Here is a 20,360-nt window from a genome sequence, read left to right on the forward strand (position 1 = left end):
CCCATTAGTCATTTTAAAAATTCTGCAGTATTAGATGGATAAAGTTGTTTACTTTTTCACAGTGCCGAGAGAAACAAAATGAACTTCGCGGTGGAGTGCACCGTTCCACTAAAGGAACCCTGTTGAATACATGTTTGATATCTGTCTTCGCTGGCAGAGTTTTATCTCCGGCCACCCCTGTGATTGAACTGGTTCAACAGTTCTATGCTTTTAATAACCTAGCGAAAAACTGATTTTAATAAATAGCGGAATGTTGATAATTATGATTTCCCTCGTTGTTCAAACTTTTTTCAATATTTTATTTCGCAGAAATCAGAAAATGTTCTAAAATGCTGTACATGCACACACAAACAAATAAATAAATTTATATGCATGTGCTAGCATAGATTCTCAGTGCCTTAACTATCTGGGCATGCCGGACCTGGAAAAGATAAAAGACTCAAATTACAATTTAACTCGGTTTCAGGATACTTGAAATCGAAATACGTAACTAATTGTACGTTAAACTGATTTGCATTAATGATAGTACCATTAGTAATATTTATTACAACAGTTACTTGAAACTGCAGCTCCTAACTGTCCAACCAAGGGATAATGAGGTAATGTAATATTAAGTTTAACAAGCTTTTAACAGTTTCGTTGGCCGTATAAACCACTAAAAAACAAACGTTTTCTATTCTGTAAAATCTATAACAATACTGTATGTTATCACACGGCCTATATCTGTGCACAAATTATATTTAATTAATCAAAGAAATAATATCAAAAAATAAAATACATTATCGATATTCTAGCAATAAAATTACTTTCATAATATTGTTTCTTAGGTATGTTTGCTTGTTTTTTTAATTTTACACAATGTTACACGAGGGCTCTCTGTGCTAGCCCTCCATAATTTTGCAGTGTAAAGCTAGAGGGAAGGCAGCTAGTCATCACCACCCACCGCCAACTCTTCAGCTACTCTTTTACTAACAAATAGTAAGATTGATCGTAACATTATAATGACCCCACGGCTGAAAGGGCGAGCATGTTTGCTGTGACGTAGATTTGAACCCGCGATCCTCAGATTACGAGTCAGGCGCCCTAACCACCTGGCCACGGTAGTCTTCACTAAAAAATATATTTTTCAAATCTAAAATATTCAGTTTTTGACATGATTTATTATGACAAGTCGTTTCAATGTTTACTACCTACGTTCAATGTTCTGATAATAAAATATGTAATAAACAACCTTCACATGTTTCCACCAAAACATCGAACGAGTGAGTAGTGGAGTAGCTAACTGTTTTTACCTTAGACGCCTTTTCTGCCATTTTACGTGAAAGTTAAATGTTTCACCGATTCTTCACTGGTATTGCAGACCACCGTTAATTCTGAGGGCTGTAGTATTCTTAATATATACGAATCTAGTTCGTATATTTATCTGTATGTATACTATTTACAATTATGTGATACAATTGTTTGCCGTTAGTAATTTCAAAATTTAACTCTTTACATCGTTTCGAGCAATACGTATCATAAGTTATATTTAACACATCTGTTTATCTATTTATATTTAGGCTTAATACCACGACCTCCAAGAAGAAATTATCCATATTTTGTATTACAGTGGCTACTTGTAGGAGAGACAAAACATATGTTTTGTTTTTTACTAATATATTTAAAATATATATAGTTTTAAAAACGCATGTACAAGATAAAGTGACAAATAATGTCAAAACGAAGTAATATTAAAAGTACATAGAAAAATCTCTTTTTCGTTATATCTTATTAATAATGTTTAAGTGTATCAGACTACTTCATAGTTTCATAGAATAATCAGTTTTCTTTGTTGTTGTTAAGTGCAGAAATGCACTATCTACGCTGTGCCCATCATAATCTCGAATCTCGATTTTTTTAGCGTTAAAAAACTTCAAACTTGCTGCTGACACAGTAAGGGGCGAAATATATGCAAATATTCTGAAAATATTTTATTTATTTATCAAATATTTATAAAAAAAAATAAGCGTAAGTGTGCATACAATTTAAAAAGAAACCATCAACTGCCTAAGTGATGTTTTATAAAAATATTAGGCCTCTCGTCTTTAGTTCTGTAAGTCACATAAATAAAACGTGACGAGGTACGTAACTTTATTGGATTGACATTTGTTTGTAGCTTGAGAACCATCTAGAAAAACAGCTTCAGTCAGATTTAATGCTTTCCTTAAAACCCAGCAGAGAGTCAAGTAAAGTATTTAAAGACAGTTGATTTTTCAAGACACTTAACATGCCGCCTCAGCCCTTTAGGTTTGATATAAATATTTAATGTTTACTGCTACCAAAGTAGAAAGCCTTTAACCTTTCTATATGTTCTTCGAAGAGAAAGTTTCGTATAGTTGTTTAAAAGAGCCGGGTTTTAGCAGTTCTTGATACTAAAATAACGATTGTTTATACAGAGACAGTTCTCATTGGTTAAAATTTTGTATTTGGTTGTTTTTTTGTTAAACACAAAGTCACGCCAAGGATTTTCTGTATTGTTGCTACCACTGTTATCGAAACCCGGTTGTTAGCGTTATAAGTCTGCTGACTTACTTTTGAACCACTGGAGGACTAAACTATCTTCATATTTATAGGGTGTCCAAAAAGTCTAGAACCATAGGCACTTCAACGAATTTTACAGAATGTGTTCCATGCGTTGTCCTTGTAATTCAAAATAAGTTTGGATTAACAGTAGAATTAACTCTACCCTCTCATGGTGAGACAGTGCCATAATCAGTCATACATATAAAATTAAGAAAAACTGCAAATCACCTATGGTTCCAGAATCTTGGGACACCTAGTTTACAACACATTTATTAATTGTGTTTTTATTGTTGTTTTTTTCTGTTTTTTACCACTGTTCTAGATATGGTTATTATTTGAATCATTCGTAAAGAAAAGAACTATAGATTCTGCAGTATAAGAAATTCATAAAATCGCAAATTTGTTTAAACGTAAAGCTACACAGAGGTCATATGAGCTGTGTCCAACACAGGGATCGAACCCCGCGCTTTAGTGTTGCAGGATGTAAAACTTATTGCTGAGCAACTGGAGAATAAAACTGTAAAGAAAGTAAAACTCCCAAATATATTTTACTATTTATATTACTTCTAAATGAGCGAAATTAGCTGGGTTCATAGATAAACGGGTTCTACGAGTTGCTGTCTAAAATTATTTTGGCAGTTGAAAACCTATTGTTATTACTTAATATCAGTTCGTGGTGATAACCATTTATGAATATTATAAGGAAAGTTATATACGGTTCTGAGAAGGAATATTTTTATCTAAATTATTTTTTCGTTACAGTTATATTTTGCTTATCGTTTATTTTGAGTTTGTATTAGACACAAAATATCATGATATTTCTTGCATTTTAATAAGATGCATCCTTCGTAATGCGCTTCTGGCCTATTGAGATACTGTAAGACATTTCTTCACGAACATAATTTTAATGTATTTCAGTAATGTTTTACCTCCTTTACTGGAGCCTTTAGAAGGTGAAATATTAGAGGCCTTGAAGCTCTCGGCAAGACAGCGGAATATTTATGGAAATACAATAAAATTATGCCAGTGGGGAACATGTCTTAGAGTTTCTTAATATGTAATTAATTTCACTTAATGAGCGTAAAATTAGATTTGTAATATTATAGTTTTAAGACTACTGATACCCTGATTCTTATTTCCTTATAAAAATCTATGGTTAGTTAGAAAAATTAAAACCACAGACTGTTTTATGAGTAAGTGTATTTTCATTTATTCACCCTCTAGTGGCACAACTGCAGGCCTGCAGACATACAACGCTAGAAACCGTATTTCGATACCTATGCCCCGGCATGGCCAGGTTATGGCGTTGGATTCGTAAAATGAAGGTCACGGGTTCAAATCCCCATCACACCAAACATGCTCGCCCTTTCAACCGTGGGGGCGTTATAATTTGACGGTCAATCCCACTATTCGTTGGTAAAAGGGTAACCCAAAAGTTGGCGATGGGTGGTGATGACAAGCTGCCTTCCCTCTAGTCTTACACTGATAAATTAGGGACGGTTAGCAAAGATAGCCCTCGTGTAGCTTTGCACGAAATTCAACAAACAAACAAAATCAATACTTAGGTGGGCAGAGCACAAATAGCCTATTGTGTACCTTTATGTTTAACTACAAACAATATTATGTTTAATGTATTCTTTTTATGACATAGTTTTAAAATTACCTCTATTTTCTTGAATAACTTTATTATATCTATGTAACAAGAAATGCAAATTTAAATTTTTTTATATGTATGTTTTTACAATAGTGTGTATAATTAACTGAGACACTTTTACATCCTTACGTTATTGTATTACTACTGTTGTTAAATGAGATAAGTAAATGAGAATAATAATATTAGTAATTAGAATGGTTTAAGAAATAAGAGGAAATCCTGAATGTCCGCAGCATTTGAAAATATTTTAGGCAGAATTAGAGTAAGTTAATATATGAGATCTTCCCCCCACACCCCTTTTTAATTATAGTTTTGTGCGCCAGAAATATCAAGCGTATACCCGATTTGATTTTATTACCTAACAGGATCTTTATCGGTCTACCATCAGTTTGAATTTTTTTTAAACACGATTTGAGAAAATTGATCTATAAGACCTTGAGCGTAGTCAAATACATCCATCGAAAGGATGTGGCCTCCTAAATCCAAAACTGTAATTTCATCTCAATCAGTCAACTTATGACAGAGATATGAGATAAAAGTTTGTTTGTTTGTTTTTGAATTTCGCACAAAGTTACGCGAGGGCTATCTGCGCTAGCCTCCCTAATTTAGCAGTGTAAGACTAGAGGGAAGGCAGCTAGTCATCACCACCCACCGCCAACTCTTGGGCTACTCTTTTACCAACGAAAAGTGGGATTGACCGTCACATTATAACGCCCCACAGCTGGAAGGGCGAGCATGTTTGGCGCGACTCGGGCGCGAACTCGCGACTTTCAGATAACGAAGCGCACGCCTTAACGCGCTAGGCCATGCCGGTCCCCCTATAAAAGTTTGTACTTGAAACAAAAACACTATGAACCACTATGTCGTGGATAAAATATTAATGAAGTATGCTTTCAGCGTATGTTTCATCATTTGAAAGTACATTATGTGTAAGAAATGTGTTTTAAAGAACTGTTACTTTGTATTACATTCATGATTTTAACCTTTAGGCTAAAGTTGATAAGATATTTTGTAAATATGTCACAAATACATAGAAAGATATATACAGAGAAGAAAAATTAAGCGAACTTGAGTAACACGTTATTTATCTTGTGTAATTAAACGACACTAAAAGTAACAAACGGGCTTGTTATCTTTGCTTTTAAATGTGAAATGCTTATTGCATTCTTTTCTACGTACGAGTACAGTGGTAAGTCTACGGATTTACAACTTTAAAATTAAGGGTTCGATTCCCGTTGGTAGACTCAGCAAATAGCCCGATGTGGCTTTGCTATAATAAAACACACACACACACACACACACACACATACACACTCTACATATCTTACATATAATGAATCCAGGAGGAGTCTCCGAGTTATTATTTTACCCAAGTTATATATTACGATTTTAAATGCCCCCCGCTAGTATAGCGGTAAGTCTCCGGATTTACAACGCTAAAATCAGGGGTTCGATTCCCCTCGGTGGGCTGAGCAGATAGCCTTTGTGGCTTTGCTTAAAGAAAAACACACACACACACACGATTTTAAATAGTCAGAAATTTTAATTTTAATTTAGCAGGCAATTAGTTGTTAATATGTATTACGTTTATGATATTTGCCAACAAGATTGATACACAGTTTTCTTTACAACACGAATATAGTTTAATATACAAACAACAATGTAATTTATAAAAACGGTTATTAGCAATAATGATTACAAATAATGGTTTATATACAAGAGCTTTACAAAATTATAAACTGTACTGAGTCTTCTATCTGGCCAAGAACAGAACTGAATATTTATCGACGGTCCATGTCCATGACAAGTAAATTAATTCTGACTTGATATTGTGACACTTCGCCTAAGCTAACGCTGTCTTTTCTTGGCTAGCCTCACACTGCTTACAAAAGTTGACTTTTTACTGACGAAGATATTTAATGTCCTCGTAGAAATACTAACGTTCGAGATTAATTTACTGAAGTTGAACGGTTTGTAATGTTCAAAATCCATAAACATTCCTAGTCAGATATTTGCAGTTTTCTGATTAGTAAGCGTTTATCACAATTATAGCTTCCGAGGCTTATTGTATACATACTGTAGCGACCAAAAAATATTCTGTTCCGTCTCTAGGCGCTTCGGTTTATACACTTTAAGGCTAAATTCTCAAATGTTCAACAATATTCGAAGACTACAATACAATAAGACATATAAACTTAAAAAGTAAGAAATAGAAATATTTGTTGCTCTTAACTTTGGTTTTATACACTCTTAAAACAGGACACTTTTGGGGACCTTGCGGAAGTATATCTAGGTTTTAAATTTGTTGTGTACATCAAGAAATCAGTCAAGTGACAATGGACCTTCTCTTATAGCATCTGTGTTGATGAATTATTGAGCTAGCTATGAACATCATGACCAAAACAATAGTCATGTCGGAAAGTAGAGAATTATAATATATTTTGTTTCGATGATACTGAACTGTTCACATTCATGAAAATTCTGATGGTTTTACAGTTGAGACAGAATTAGAAGATGAAATAAATCAGTAAAAATTACATATGTATGTAAACAATGTTTGAGGGAAGGCTTAGATAACAGTGTATTCAAAATATGTCATTGCTGAACTGCATCTGTCTAGAAAATTATGAGCGAAGTGGTGAGCTGCTAACACAGATTTTTATCAGAAGTTAAGGTATATTATGTTCGATAATTATCAGTTGAAACTGTTTACTTTTACTTATTTACAGTATAAATATATATATTGTCTTGTTGTTGGGTTTAGGATTCTTCTACAGTAGATGTCTGACTTGTCGATAAATTCAATAAACGGACAGCACGATCTCCACTGTTGTTTTCAAAATAATATATATATTCGAACTAGTTAAACATATGTACAACAAATTATTTAATTTACAGAGATCAAAGGCATATCATAAATACTATATATGGTTCTCTTCTTGTAGTCAAGTCTACTTAGGCCTATTCAACTGCTTTAGAATTTCAGTTGGCTAACCAAACTACCTTTCTTTATTCCTATAGCATTAGTAATCCATGTGTTATTCATTTACACTGTCATTGAGTATACTACCCTTCCAGTAATCGTTCGGTTCTCGTACTTACATATACCGTCTGCTCCTTTTGTCAAAGTACACTCAGACTAATTCAATTACTTTAGAACTCGTTTTAACGAATAAACTATACTTTCTATCTATTTTAAAACTATTAGATTTCCTCTACCATATTAACTGTTATGCTTATCATTTCTATAGCAGTTACATTCACGCCGAACGTTTCCTTGATCGTGACTTTTCTCCCTTCTTTTGTTGTCTCTGTATTTTCCTGCTCATCTCATAGTATGAGTTATAAATACAATTTGAAATAATCGTTTGCTTTTAACTGTCTTAAAACAAAATACCAAACAATCATAAAATATTCAATCACAAAATAAACTAATTAATAATATCGACACCAAACATTATTTTATATCATGACAATATTCATAAAGTCCGTGAAAATGTTTTTGAAGTAAATCACACAGGTTTTGTATATTTTACAATATCTATATATATTTCAAAGCCGTTGTCAATGAACTACATCTATCTAGGAAGATAGATATTGTAAAATACACAAAAGGCATATCAATATGATCAATACAGTAGAGATTAACTTACATTTGTCTAAAGAGTTAAAAACTATGTCCTCAAAGCTAGGAAGTTTAATTGCTGTCAGAAGTTTTCTAAACTAGCTTTTATCTTCTCAGGAAATTTTCAGTTTCGTGAACTATTAGCCTGTCCAGAGACTGATTTTGGTAATGTTTGCCTTAAATATAAACCACATTGATGTTCTAAAACTGAATGAACAGTCTTTATGCGATTCTATCAAGGTTACAAACCAGTAATACCAAACTTTGTTGCTGGGAGAAGATGACAGTGACCAGAAGGAAACTTGAGATATTCTTGGATAATAAAACCAAAAGGAGTTGTTTTACTGATGGACGAAAAACCGTTTTACCAGGATAATTAGGGCCACTGTCAAGACCAAGAATTTTCCATGAAGTGAAGGTGAGCTGCTGGAATCACTAAAATTAATCTAAAGGTTCACAATGGAGCAGAAAAAAACAAATAATGTGTGTGCGGCTACAAAATGTTACTCTTCCATTTAAGATTGACAGTGACATTTTTGTTAAAATGCTGAACCTAAATGTAAAAGTTGCATTCTCATTGAGACATTGAGATATGATGTGGGCTTCTCAAAGAAAAATTCAACAACATCAAGAAAAACTCCACTAGAAAGTTATAAGGTATACTGTACAGAAAATAGCCCAGGATATAGTTAGTTAGTTTCCAGAGATCGATAATGGCAATGGACGTATGCTGATTGTTATTATTTTAATTATATGATCTAAAGTTTATACATTTTTTGAAAGTTCAAGCACAGTATGGCGAATAACTTACTGGACATTGAATATTTAGAAAAATTAATGTGAATAAAAGAGCAAACATTTATTTTCAGATTATGTACGTACAATGAAGATGCAAACGTCACCATAATTTCCACTGTCTGGTAGTTTGGATGAATAGGTTACTCATACTCTTAACATATTCTTGGAAGATAAATTTTTAACTAAACAGTCGACTATTTATTAAAATCTTTTGATGTTTGGAGGTAAGGCGCATCTCGGTTTCCAGTGGCACAGTGGTAAATCTGAAGGCTTATAACCCAGAAAACTGGTTTTCGATACCCATCGTGGGCAAAGCACAGATATCCCATTGTGCTTAACTACAAATAAGAGCACCTCTTACTGCATATGATGTATGTCTACCTCTTAGTGTAAATGGGCACACCAGCTATATGCCAAAACGAACTGTGGCAAGCTAATAATGGATCTTAGCCTCGAGTAGAACAGCGATATGTCTGCAGGCTTACAACGCTAGAAACCAGTTTTCAATATCCCTGGTGGAAAGATTATAGATAACCCATTGTGTAGCGTTGTGCTCAACTAGAAAAACAAAAACAAAATGACCTTAAAATAGAAAAAATTCGGTTTGGGCTGTTCCTATTTTCTACTTTGATAGCTCAATTTATGAAAGGGTAAGATATGTTAAAACTGAGTGGACACGAAATCTGGGAATAAGAGGATAAGAAAGTCGAAAGACACTGAGAACGGTGTATCATATAATTTAAACCTTGTTAGCGAAGGTAACACAGTGATGCTCCAAAATCGTTCTCAATCTCTGTATGTATAGTGTCTATTATGTTGTTCAAATTTGAATTATTTACACTTTTCATACAATTTCTTAGAGCTTACTGTTACTGCTCTTTTAAGATCTAATCTTTTTGTTGCAGTGTTGCCTGAAAGTATCAAAACATTATGTATATAACGCATTAGTTAGTTCATTTCTAACTGTATTTTCATATTTAATAATGATTCACAAAGCAGTATATACAATACTGAGCAAAAGTGTCAGAACAAGAGAATGTTTTGTCATTATTACTATTTTATTGGACTGATTCTTCCATATCATTACTGAATGTACATTTCAACACTATAGTAATGTTTCACTAATCTCTGTTGAAAATTGAATGAACTAGGATAAGAATACTTATCATTCTTTAGAATTCCCATATACTTGTAACAAAGGCATGTCATAAGGGTTCTACTTCAGTGAACATACTGATCAAAGATAGGATCTGAAATAACTGTCGTGGTACCCCGTGTAGTGTTTTAACTATATGCAAAGAAGTTAGCAGGTGGTTCTGGTATATGCTAGAATAAATTAATTTAATAGTATTCCACAAATAGACGTTGATAAAAAAAAATAGAGTTCAATGCTATATATCACGTTTTGTTTTCATACCACGACCCAGTAGAGCAGAAAGTTTGCATAAAAACTTTACGTGATGATGGTTGGACTCTTCAACAAAATGCAGCACACATGAAATATTCCCCAAATACAGTCAAATACATCTTAGATCGTGAGACCTAGACAGATGAATTTGAAAATGGAAAAGGAAGAGTCAGAACACCTTAACTCAATGATACTGATGTTAAGTATCTTCGTTTATGTAGCCTTCAGGACAGAAGGAAGACTGCCACTGATCTCAAGCATGAGATAAAGGACCATGCACTAAATGACAGAAAAGTGTCCAGATCTACAGTATCAAGAAGACTCAACAAGAATGGAATATTTGGTCGTGTAGCAGTTAAAAAACCTCTATTTGGGTCTCCAACTATTGTCAAGAGACTGAAATTTGCTACAAAAAACAAAACAATGGACTGTTGATGGTTGGAAACGGGTGTTATGGATGGATGAGTCGAAGTTTGAAATATATGGTTCAATATATGGCGGAAGAAAGGTGAAAGATACTTACCCTCGGTGCATAGCACCTACCATGAAGCATGAGGAGACAGTGTGATGGTTTTGATGCGTTTTTTTGCTGAGACGATAAGGGATGTTTGCAAAATAGATAGCATAATTGATCACCGCAAGTATCATCTATCATGGTATATATAGTAGTTTGTGTATTATTGGTTAAGGATTCTCTTACTCATCCAAACTATGCAAAAATTACTCAGTTAAGAAAGAAGCTGCTGGAGTCATTAAAATAATGCAATGGTTCCCACAGCACCCCGATCTCAACCTAATTGGGTATATCTGGGATTTGATAGATCAAAATCTTGGCAAATCTAAAGTTACTTCCAAAGAAACATTATGGGGGTGCATTAGAGACATTTAGAAAAAAATTCCAAAGGGCACTTTGATTAAATATGTTACAACAATGCCAGAAAGACTGTCTGCAGTTATTAAAACAAAAGGGATACACACAAAATATTAACTGTTTGTTGAACTCAAGCACTTCAACTGAGTTTCTGTTGTACTAAATGTGAAGATTAATCAACTTTTGATGTTTCTCCTGTGTTTTACCTTCCATTTTTCTTTGAAAGTAGCCTGAAATCTAATTTTCGACTTTAGTGTAACACTTTTGCACAGTACCATGGGCTAGCTTTTCAATACTCTCACTTCTTCCAGATGAAGTAAGAAGGTGTATAGTTACTATAAACGTAGTCGTTTACGTCATCGATAAAGATCGAATTTCTTGAAAACAAACTTAATCTTAATTAGACTTCATGTAAATGGTCTTTTATTCGTTCGTGATGTAGCACAAACCTTCCTATTTATATAGTTTAACGAATAAAGAGGAATATCTTTTTTTTTTCAGTTCTCCAGAAAGCAAAAACATCTGAGCATTGATAAACGTCTACCAAATATACGATAGGCCTAAAGGTTTCTGTAGACCTTTGTTGTGCAGCGATAGGCAAATGTTTTTTTTACTGTTACTTTATTGCTGGAGTTAAACAAACTAGAGGTTTGTAGGTTTTTCTGTGGCCATTAGGAATATCAAAATGTCGGCACAAGTGTATGCTATTTCCAAATCATTTCTCAAGACTACGAGTGAGACACGCATCTCACACACACACGTAATACATAGTCATATGAAAAAGTTAGGACACCCTATGAAAGCCTGTGTATTTTTGTAACATTTTTGGATATATAGATATTTAATCTCAATTTTAACAATACTGAGAGATTATAGGAATATAACTAAACAATTAAAACTGAAGAAAAGACTTTTCAAGATATTCTGTAAATGTAATTCTACAAAAATGCATATTCTAACTGAGGAAGAAGTTAGGACACCCCGCATATTTATTCCCACTTAAAATGGCTCAACTCACACACAGGTGTATCACACCAGGTGCACATGATTAGAAGATCGTTACTCAGCATTTTGAATGAGGCTTACCCTATTTAAACCTCAGACATTTAGTTTGGTGTGCTCCTGACTGTTGAAGTGAGAGTGAGCACTATGGTGAGAGCAAAAGAGCTGTCTGAGGCCTTCAGAAAGAAAATTGTAGCAGCTTATAAGTCTGGTAAGGGATTTAAAATGATCCCAAAGATTTTGAAATCAGCCATTCCACTGTCCGGAAAATAGTCAACAAGTAGAGGGCTTTCAAAACAACTGCCAACATGCCCAGCTCTGATCGTCCAAGAAAGTTCACCCCGAGAACAGGCCACAAGATGCTAAAAGAGGTCTCCAAACACCCTAACATGTCAGCACGGGAGTTACAGCAGGCTCTGGCTAGTGTTGATGTGAAAGTGCATGCCTCTACAATCAGAAAGAGACTGCACAAGTTTTAATTTGCATGGGAGGTGTGCAAGGAAGAAACCTTTGCTCTCTGAGAGAAACATCAAGGACAGACTGAAGTTTGCCAGAGAGAATGTAGACAAAGACTAGGACTTCTGCAATAATGTTCTTTGGACAGATGAGTCCAAAATTGAATTATTTGGACACCAGAACAGAGGACATGTTTGACGTAAACCAAATACAGCATTTCAGGAAAAGAACCCCATACCAAATGTGAAGCATGGGGGTGGAAGTGTCATGGCTTTGGGCTGCTTTGCTGCAGCAGGACCTGGACAGCTCACAATCATAGAATCTACCATGTATTATACTGTGTATCAGAGGGTGCTTGAGTATCATGCGAGACCATCTGTACGAAAATTAAAGCTGAAAAGGAACTGGACCCTGCAACACGACAATGACCGAAAACATACCAGTAAATCTACCAAGGACTGGTTGAAAACTAAGAAATTGAGAGTCCTGGAATGACTGAGTCAAAGCTCAGATCTTAATCCGATTGAGATGCTGTGGGGTGACTTGCAACGGGCTGTACATGCAAGAAACCCCTCAAACATCTCACAGCTGAAAGAATTATGCATTGAGGAGTGGGACAAACTTTCTTCAGACCTATGTCAGAGACTGGTAGATGGCTACAAGAAGCGTCTCACTGCAGTTATTTCAGCCAAAGGGGGTAACACTAGCTATTAGGGGGTAGGGTGTCCTAACTTATTCCTCAGTTAGAATATGCATTTTTGTAGAATTACATTTACAGAAGATCTTGAAAAGTCTTTTCTTCAGTTTTAAGTGTTCAGTTATATTCCTATAATCACTCAGTATTGTTAAAATTAAGATTAAATATCTTTATATCCAAAAATGTTACAAAATTGCACAGGCTTTCATAGGGTGTCCTAACTTTTATATAAGCATACTGGTATGTGACAGTCGTATTTTGAGGACTAATTATGTTAGGGGTAGGACAACTGTAGTATATAAAATACTTTAATAATAATTTTATTGAGATTTTACTGTTAACATTCTGCAAGTTTGGTGTTTAGTAATATTATCATAGATTTAATAAAGACTTAATATGCTTCCTTTCTGAAAAAAGAAGTGATTCTTTTGAATACAGGAATTATTCTGACAAGAAGTGTGAATTCGCACCATTCGCAGAATAAGTGATTTACACCCTTAATAAAATTACGAAACGTTAAATAGTATATGTGTACATTTTGGATAGTTTCTGTCTTCTAAAAACCTCTTATTCACAAAGTTTTATAGTTGTAAGAAAACTATCTTAATGTAAATGATTTTGTCAACTTTTTTTTTTTCCGTCTGGAATGGCTAGGTGGTTAGGGCGCTCGCGTTATCATCTGAAGGTCGCGGGTTCAAATCCCTGTCATACCAAACATTTCCCTTCAGCCATGATGGCATTATATATTTCAATCAATCCCATTATTCGTTGATAAAAGAGTACCTCAAAGGTTAGCAGTGGGTGGTAATGACAGAAAATGTTACACTTCTAAATTAGGAATGGTTAATATCCCTCCTGTAGCTCTACGCGAAATTTCGAAACAGTTTTTCTTGCCATTATATTTTCATACTGCGTACACAAATTTCTATTCTGTTTGTAAAAATGTAACCTTCACAGACATTTGTTTTAAACTCACTCGTTAAAAGTGTGAATTCTCAACTTTATGTGTTTGTTGACATCCTAATCACACCTTTGTTGTTAGAGCAGTTGCTTTCTAAAATCAGTTGTAAATGCATCTATATTTTACTCTTTGGTTTATTAAGAACCGAGTAGAACCTTTTTTTGGGTTAGTTTAACAATATTTTACCACATACAACTGTAAAGTTATATTAAGCAACTTATAACTGTAGTTTTCATTATCTCAGAAAAATTCACTCTAAAACATAATGTTTGTTTCTATTTTGAATTTCGCACAAAGCTTCTCGAAGGATAGCTATGCTAGCCGTCCCTAATTTAGCAGTGTAAGACTAGAGGGAAGGCAGCTAGTCATCACCACCCACCGCCAACTCTTGGGCTACTCTTTTACCAATGAATAGTGGGATTGACCATCACATTATAAAGCTTCCACGGCTGAAAGGGCGAGCATGTTTGGTGCGACCGGGATTCGAACCCTCGCCCCTCAGATTTCGAGTCGAACGCCTTAACCCACCTGGCCATGCTGGGCCAAAACATAATGTAAACTGATATACTGTTACGCAAAAAGTGTATTTAAAAAACTGATACTTAAGATTTTATTTTCACACTATGCTTTTAAAATAGAAACATACAAAACTCATAAGACCAGGTGAACACTGCAATTATGTACTAGTATCAACTTTCTTCCGTAATTCTAAGTCGGTGCTTTATATTTCTTTAAAATTCAAGGCTTATAACCGGGCTTCCATGCCAGTTGTGAGTACAGCACAGATAGCTCATCTTGTATTGTTGTGTATAACTACAAAGAAACAATATTATGTTTAATCTATTCTTTTTGTATCAAAAGATTTAAAATAGCGTATATTTTTTCTGGAATAAATTTATTGTTCAATATATTTATGTAAAAAAAACAAAATTTTGTATATGTATATTTTTACAATAGGATGTGTAATTACATCATGAGACACTTTTTACAGCCAAACGTTATTGCATTACTACTGTAGTCAACTGAAATAAAACTACAAAATTATATAATTAGAATTATTTTAAAAAACAAGAGGTAATCCTCTATAGACGCGGCACTTCAAATCCTTTTAGATAGGAATTTAGTAAATTAATCTAGGAGATCTACCTTTCCTTTTTATTGGCCAGGCATAACCAGGTGGTTAAGACACTCGACTCGTAATCCGAGGGTTGCGGGTTCGAATTCCTGTCACACCAAACATGCTCACCCTTTCAGCCATGGGAGCGTTATAATTAGAGGGTCAATCCCACTATTCGTTGGTAAAGGAGTAGCTCAAGAGTTGGCCGTGGATGGTGATGACCAGCTGCCTTCCTTCTAGCCTTACACTGCTAAATTAGGGATGGCTGGCAGAGATAGCCCTCGTGTAGCTTTACGCGAAATTCAAAACAAACAAACCAAATCCTTTTTATTAGCTATATTTTTGTGTCAGCAATACTAAGCGTGGGACATATGTATACCTGATTTGATTTTATTACTCATAAGGAGTTCTACCAGCCTACCCTTACACTGAAATTCATTTAGGCAGAATTAGAGTAAATTAATTTACGAGACATTGAACATGGTCAAATACATCAATCGAAGGGGTTCACCTCTTATGTCCAAAACTGTAATTAGATCTCAAATCGATCAAGAGATGACGGAGCTATGAGCTAAAAGTTTGTACTTGAACAAAAAAACAAAACTCTCAGAGCAGTTCAATGAACCACTTTATCTGCAGCAAAAAATTGTTGCGAACGTAGGTGGACTTATTTTACTTGTGAACTGTAATTCTGAAAAGGTATACTACATATTTGCGGACTGTCGATATGCATTATCGATAGGGAGGTGAAATTTTCATTTATTCTTGGAATTATTAAACGCTTATAAGTCATGTTTTTTATTACTAGCTGCTCGAATTTTCGTATCTTTTTAGCGGATAGCATTAAGAGCTTCTACGAGAAAAAACAAACAAAAAACTAATACTCCATATTGATACATTACCAAAACAATCACGCTCCAGTGTGTAAACATTGAGATGTTTATTACATACAGATTCCATTTTTAAAACAAAATTTAGCAAACTTTAGTGTCTCGACTCCAGCTTAGTAAACAGTCTAATGTTTAACTGCGCGTTTGTTGCTATTTTGGTGCCTGAAGGTAAGCGGTCTTGCTGATATTTCACTTCTACGCCCTCTGACTTCAATAGAGGCCTTTGACCTCCTCTAGAAACAGTCGTGCACAAATGTCAGACTTAAATACAATCTGAGTGGAAGAACAGCATATACAAATTTCAGAGTTGAAGTCTTCGTTTCCCAGTTTTGCAACCCAGGTTCCGTTTCTTCTCTTGTATGTTACATAATTCTTAAAGTTTTATTGTTGTTGTTTGTTTTCTTGTTATATGCTTCTTCTATTTATCCTTGCAATCTGAACTACTCTTTCAACATCAGTGCTTGTGGTCTTGTTTCAAAGATTGCTCTCTAATTTTTTGGAAATCGAGCTGGGTGGACACAGATAACTTTTTCATTATTAGTTAAAATCGAAATATACTGTTTTTTGTTGTTGTTTTTGTGTGTTTTCCTCCAATCGGATAAACTAGCAATTTTTCTACTTCTATTAACACTTCAACGGGAGACAAAAATTTCATGCGCATGTGCAGCGCCATGTTCTTAAAGTTTCTTCAATCTGTGACGAAGCCACCTAGCGTTAACTAACAAAATAATAAGTTCTAGAACACATGATTAGACCAGCTGAAATCCTGAAGACAGACATAAAGTTCGTTTTTCTAACTGTAAGTCACGGAACTTGTCATAATAATACTGTGGTATTCTTTTCAGGAATAAGAATGTTAATGACCTTTTAGAGACATAAAAACTAACCATAATTAACCGATCGCGTGTTAAGGCGTGCGACTCGTAATCTGAGGGTTGCGGGTTCGAATCCCCGTTGTACCAAACATGCTCGACCTTACAGCCGTGGGGGCGTTATAATGTGACGGTCAATCCCACTATTCGTTGGTAAAAGAGTAGCCCAAGAGTTGGCGGTGGGTGGTGATGACTAGCTGCCTTCCCTCTAGTCTTACACTACTAAATTAGGGACGGCTAGCACAGATAGCCCTCGAGTAGCTTTGTGCAAAATTCAAAAACAAACAAACTTAACCGATCAATTACAACAAGCAGATTCAATAGTTATTCACTATCCTACCGACAGAAATAAAACAATAATTACATATTTAAATTATAATTACGTGTATGAGTAAGTCTTCTGCTTATAAAGAATTGGGGTTGTTGTTTTAATTCCAATAAACTTCTTTCTTGGAATGCTTCTTCTTATGATTCAAATTTAAATTCGTGATTCCATAAATAAATTAAGCCTTGTTGTTATTTGTTCCTTGTCCAATCCTCCAATTAGGCTAATGTAGTACTATGTTACCAAAAGAAGTACCAATTAGCAAACTGAGAGTATGCATTTGGCATGACTACATGGTCAGGGCGCTCAACTCGTAATCTGAGGGTCTCGAATTCCAGTCCCCGCTACACCAAACGTCCTTGCGCTTTCATCTCTGGGGACGTTTTAATGTTACGGTTAATACCACTATTCATTGGTAAAAGAGTAGCCCAAGAGTTGGCGGTGAGTGGTGATAACTAACTGCCTTCCCTCTAGTCGTATACTGCTAAATTAGGGACGGCTAGCGCAGATAGCTCTCGTAATGCCTTACGCGAGATTCAACAACAAACAAACAAACCTTTCGCTGTTAAACGACTGTAGTTTGTGTTGAAAAGAGGACTGTGTGTTATAGTTAACGATAAAATAACATTTCCATAAAAATTTTGTTATTGTTGAGAATATGTGGTCTTCATTATTACGTTGTATATTATAGCCTAATCTTTATGGGTTTTACAAAAAACATGTTATAGTCCGAGTTTTATGGGACCTATAACTAAATGATTATTGTTGAGACTTTGGGGTTTCTTCTATAGTAAAGGATGCTGTAAATTACTTCTTATGGGGTTTATAATTCGATGATTATTGTTGAGGTTTTAGAGGGTTTGCTATAATACAAATACTGTATTCCACGTTTTACGGGAGTTTTAACTGTTGGGACTTAAGAAGACTCTTATACAGTGGATTCTATATTGTAAGGATTTTACTGTTAGTTGGTTATTGCTGGGACTTCGTAAGAATCTGCGACAGTGAGTCTATATTCTACAATTATTTGGTTATTGTAAGATTGTTGCAGTGAATTATGCATACATACTATAGATTATTTATCGTTATTCTTGAGACTCTGAAATACTATTGCATTGAGTTTCACATTCTATCATGACTGAAAGAGTGAAATGTACTTTGTCGTTCACATTGTTTTGAAACATTCTAGTTGCGAGAAGTATCTGAAATACAAATAAAAATACATGAAACTAAATTATAGGTATTTTTTCCCCTTATTTATTTTGTGCTTGAACTTAGAATGAATTTGTAACAAAACTTTCGAAAATTTGAAGTGAATTTAATGTTAAAATCTTACGTGGTTGCTTAATTGCATCGTATACTGTATTGGTAGTTAAATCAAGTGTTAATACAGCGGTCTGTGAACATGTTTTACGGTTTCTGGAATACAAAATGCGCGCATACTATTAATGAATTTAATATAATTTATATCTTAAAGCTTTTGTCAAATATAAAAAGCTAATTATTTCTTAATTGAACCATTTTTATTGGCTTATGCATTTAATATTTTGGTTACCCACTCGTTGTATCTTACGTAGTGGTTAAGTTTAATAGGTATTATTTTGCTAAAGATGTTAAAATACACGGATTTTGTTAACATTAAATCACATTATTTTGCTTCCTTTTACTTACTGCTGTACTGAACGATAGAGACAGATGTTTTAAGTCACTTAAAACAAAAAAAAAATGCCAAAAACGGTTTCGTATTTACATCAAGTATCATTTTAAATTGTATTTTCTTCTTGGCTGCTGCGTTATTGGAATTGAGCTTTTATAGAAGAAATAAACAAGCAAGAAACGTTTTATTGGCCTATGTTTTAACAGAAACTTTTATTGTGTTATTCCTGCTTATATGTATATACCGATTTGTTAGCAGGTAACTGTGAGGGAAGCCTTAGATTTTTCTATATCGTTTTAATTCAAGGAAAAGTTCATAAATTTAGGTTGGGCCTAACGTAATGAATGGTTTAGACTAGCGAAAAATACCGAAACGTACACAGTTGTGGAATGTGATGAAAGGATTGGCATCTATTTAAACACGTTTGTGTACACGTGCATTCTACTTCACTCTGGCAGATTGACACTAAAAATAACCACTAACGACAACGGTGAACAATTGGGAATAGTGTTTTTCGCTCGTGTGTGGTTTTATTGTTTTATCTTGATGTCTGGAATGTATTTAGTTGCGTAAATCATTCCCTTCTGTGAAGACAACAGAGGTCCCCAGGCTCTGAGGCGCCACAGTTTGGTTTCTTTTAATACGGCCCATGTTACATACATTTGCTGAGTCTATAGTTCGATTCTGCTGAGCTGAACAACATATATAAACGTGCAGAAAGACATTCTATGTTAGGGAACACAAAAGACTGTCACTAAGTTATTTATTTTTTGTTTTTTATGTCTTATTGCTGATGTCTGCACAAACAAACTAGTTAAACTATATTTAACAATTGAGTTTTATTGCCTTCTTCCGTACGAACAAATTACATAAAGTTAACATTAAACGTAATGACGTTGGTGAGTTTAAACGAGATAAGTCAACCTTTGAAAAAGTGCCAGACAACTAGAGTCCGTTAATACTACGCCCAGTATCGTCAGTTCTACAACAACGAACAAAGTTTATCGTCATTTTCCAAAATATATGAGTTTGTTTTGTTTTTGAATTTCGCGCAAAACTTCACGAAGGCTATCTGTGCTAGCTGTCCCTAATTTAGCAGTGTAAGACTAGAAGGAAAGCGGCTAGTTATCACCACTTACCGCCAACTATTGGGCTACTCTTTTACCAACGAATAGTGGGGTTGACCGTCACATTATAACGCCCCCACGGTTGAAAGGGCGAGCATGTTTGGTGTGATGGGGATTTGAACCCGTGACCTTCATTTTACGAATCCAACGCCATAACCACCTGGCCATGCCGGGGCATAGGTATCGAAATACGGTTTCTAGCGTTGTAAGTCTGCAGGCCTGCAGTTGTGCCACTAGAGGGTGAATAAATGAAAATACACTTACTCATCAAACAGTCTGTGGTTTTAATTTTTCTAACTAAGGGTTAGAAAGGGCGAACATATTTGGTGTCACGGTGA

The 20,360-nt window shown here is 34.7% G+C and overlaps 1 protein-coding gene across 2 annotated transcripts in view; it reads left to right on the top strand.

Moving 5' to 3' along the window:
- LOC143222072 (uncharacterized) overlaps window positions 1-20,360 on the top strand; it is a 73,973-nt gene that overhangs the window by 25,472 nt on the left and 28,141 nt on the right. The window lies entirely within an intron of this gene.

The sequence above is a fragment of the Tachypleus tridentatus genome, chromosome 8 (assembly GCF_004210375.1).
Source record: "Tachypleus tridentatus isolate NWPU-2018 chromosome 8, ASM421037v1, whole genome shotgun sequence".
Taxonomy (NCBI): Eukaryota; Metazoa; Arthropoda; class Merostomata; order Xiphosura; family Limulidae; genus Tachypleus; species Tachypleus tridentatus.